The 3,326-nt window shown below is 36.4% G+C and overlaps 1 pseudogene; it reads left to right on the forward strand.

Moving 5' to 3' along the window:
• Window positions 1-331: 331 nt before the first annotated feature.
• Window positions 332-1,279, forward strand: LOC115855694 (14-3-3 protein theta pseudogene; annotated as a pseudogene).
• The last annotated feature ends 2,047 nt before the right edge of the window (window positions 1,280-3,326 follow it).

Consider the following 3,326-nt stretch of genomic DNA (forward strand, 5'->3'; position numbering starts at 1 on the left):
CAACATCAATAGCATGATCCATAAAAAAAAATTAATAAGTTAAACTTCATCAAAATTTAAAATTTCTGTTCTTTGAAAGACTGTTAAAAGAATGAAAATACAAGCCAACGACTGGGAGAAAATATTTGCCAATCACATATCTGATAAAGGAATGATTGTCAGAATATATTAGGAACTCAAATCTGAATAATAAGATAACAAAAATCCAATTTAAAAGTGGCAAAAGAGACTCCTCCTTGCCATCCGGGTTGGTGCTTGCCCTCGCTGTCCTGTTCCCAGCCCCATAGAAAAGACGGAGCTGATCCAGAAGGGCAAGCTGGCCGAGCAGGCCAAGCGCTATGACGACATGGCCACCTGCATGAAAGCCGTGATGGAGCAGGGCACGGAGCTGTCCAACGAGGATGCAACCTGCTCTTGGTGGCCTACAAGAACGTCGGGGGCCACACGTCCGCCTGGAGGGTCATCTCGAGCATCGAGCAGAAGACCAACACCTCCGACAGGAAGTTGCAGCCGATTAAGGACTATCGGGAGAAAGTGGAGTCCGAACTGAGGTCCATCTGCACCATGGTCCTGGAATTGTTGGATAAGTATTTAATAGCCAATGCAACTAATCCAGAGAGTAAGGTCTTCTATCTGAAGATGAAGGGAGATTACTGCCAGTACCTTGCTGAAGTTGCTTGTGGTGATGATCAGAAACAAACAATAGATAATTCCCAAGGAGCTTACCAAGAGGCTATTGATATAAGCAAGAAAGAGATGCAACCCACACACCCAATGCGCCTGGGGCTGGCTCTTAACTTTTCTGTATTTTACTATGAGATCCTTAATAACCCAGAACTTGCCTGCACACTGGCTAAAACGGCTTTTGATGAAGCCATTGCAGAACTTGATACACTGAATGAAGACTCATACAAAGACAGCACCCTCATCATGCAGTTGCTTAGAGACAACCTAACATAATGGACGTCAGACAGTGCAGGAGAAGAATGTGATGTGGCAGAAGGGGCAGAGAACTAAGTGCATACAGGGTGTCATCCTTCTTCCCCTCAAGAAACCTTTTTACTCATCTCCATTCCTTATTCCATTTGGATTTCCTATAGCAAAGAAACACACTCATGTGTATGGAATCAACTGTTCATAGTCTTTTCACACTGCAGCTTTGGGAAAACTCCATTCCTTGATTTGTGTTTGTCTTGGCCTTCCTAGTGTGCAGTTACTGCTGTAGAAAAGTATTAATAGCTTCATTTTATAAAAACACAAGTAACTTCCAAACACTTATGTAGAGAACCAAAAATCTATCTGGTATTTAAGTAACCTGAACCAGTTCTGCACGTGACTGTGTTTTGTATTACTGTGAAAATATGAAAATGTAGTTAATTACAATTTAAAGAGTGTTCTACATAACTTCTTGACTTCTACATTCCCTCCCTTACTCTTCTTTGGGGATTTTCTTTCAGTAAGCAACTTTTCCATCCTCTTAATATATTCCTTTTTGGTAGGAATCCAGAAGTATTAGATTGAATGGAAAAACATTTGACATTTTGAGGCTGGGGGTCACAAATTAAAATGCCTCCTGTATCATATGTGATGGAGGTCTTGTGTATCTGTGACAACAGGGACTTTCCTCATTCACTCTTCATTTGCAGCTGTTTAAGTTGACAACTTCCCTTCCCAATAAAAATTCACTTACATCTCCTGCCTTTGTAGTTCTGGTATTCCCTTTACTATGTAATGGAAGTAGCATTTTGCTGCCAAAATACAAGCATTGCTTTTGGCAAATGAAAGTGCATGTCATTTCTTAATACACTAGAAAGGGGAAATAAAGTACACAAGTCCAAGTCTAAAACTTTAGTACTTTTCCATGCAGATTTGTACACATGTGAGAGGGTGTCCAGTTTGTCTAGTGATTGTTATTTAGAGAGTTGGACAACTATTGTATGTTGCTCTAATAATCATTGACTGTAGTCCCAAAAAAGCCTTGTGAAAATGTTATGCCCTATGTAATAGCAGAGTAGCATAAAATAAAATTACATTTTATAAACCAAAAAAAAAAAGTGGCAAAAGATTTGAACAAGTTCTTGCAATAAAGAAAACATATGGATAGCAAATAAACACAAAAAAGATGCTCAACTTTATTAGGGAAATGCAAATTAAAATTACAATGTGATACCACTGTAAACCTGTAAGAATGTCTAAAACTAAAAAGACTGACCATACCAAGTGTTGATGAGGATATGAATAAACTGGAAGTTTCGTACACTGCTGGTGAGAATGTAAAATTGTACAACAATGTTGGAAAATGTTTGACAGTTTCTTAAAAAGTTTATCATTCACCTACCATGAGATCTAAGCATTTTGCTCTGCATTCCACACATAGTAATGAAAGCATAGTCCATACCAAGACTTATACACAAATGTTTATAACAACTTTATTTCTAATGTTCAAAAACTGGTAACAAACCAAATAGCCATCAACAGGTTAATGACTAAACAAACATAATGGAACAATCTTCTTCAATCAGAAGAAATGAATTACTGATACCTGTTACAAAAAGAGTGATTCTGAAAATAGCTAGCTATCCTGAGTGAATGAAATCAGGCTAAAATCAGTACATAATGTTAAATTCCACTTACATAGCATTCTGGAAGATGCAAACTAATCTCTAGTGACAGAAAGCAGAATAATAGTTGGAAATGGGGCAGTAGAAGGACAGGAGTGAATGGGGTGGGAAAGAGGTGTGATAAAGGGCATAAGAAAACTTTTGGGAGTGATCAATATAGTCAATATCTTGATTGTTTCACAGGTACATACACATGCCAGATCTTATTAAGTGTGCACTTTAAATATGTACAGTTTATTTTACTTTAATTATATTTCAGTAAAGCTGTTAAAACTAATAAGATAATGTGGTAATGTAGTGTTATTAATACAACAAATAGCAATAGCTTTCTTTGATACTGGAAATAAAGATCTATAATAGAGATAGAATAACTTTACCAAGAAAGCTATGGAACTCAAGGAAAACAGATTTTAAATTTAATAGACAGATATAAAATAAGATACGGCAAAAGGAAATACAGTCATGTTCTTAGATGAGAAGACAATGTATATGAGTTACATTTTCTTTGACTAATATTTTAGAATTCAAACACTGTTTGAGGAGATATAGATCGAATAAAATAACCTCAAGATGTTCTGCAAGACTTTATGGTTCAGATTAGCCAAAAATTTTATTACCAATAAATATATTGAGTTGGGATTTACTTATCAGATTTCAGAACATACTACAGAGTTACTGTAATCAAATCTACATATTATTAGTATA

This window comes from Globicephala melas, chromosome 4 (genome assembly GCF_963455315.2).
Source record: "Globicephala melas chromosome 4, mGloMel1.2, whole genome shotgun sequence".
NCBI lineage: Eukaryota > Metazoa > Chordata > Mammalia > Artiodactyla > Delphinidae > Globicephala > Globicephala melas.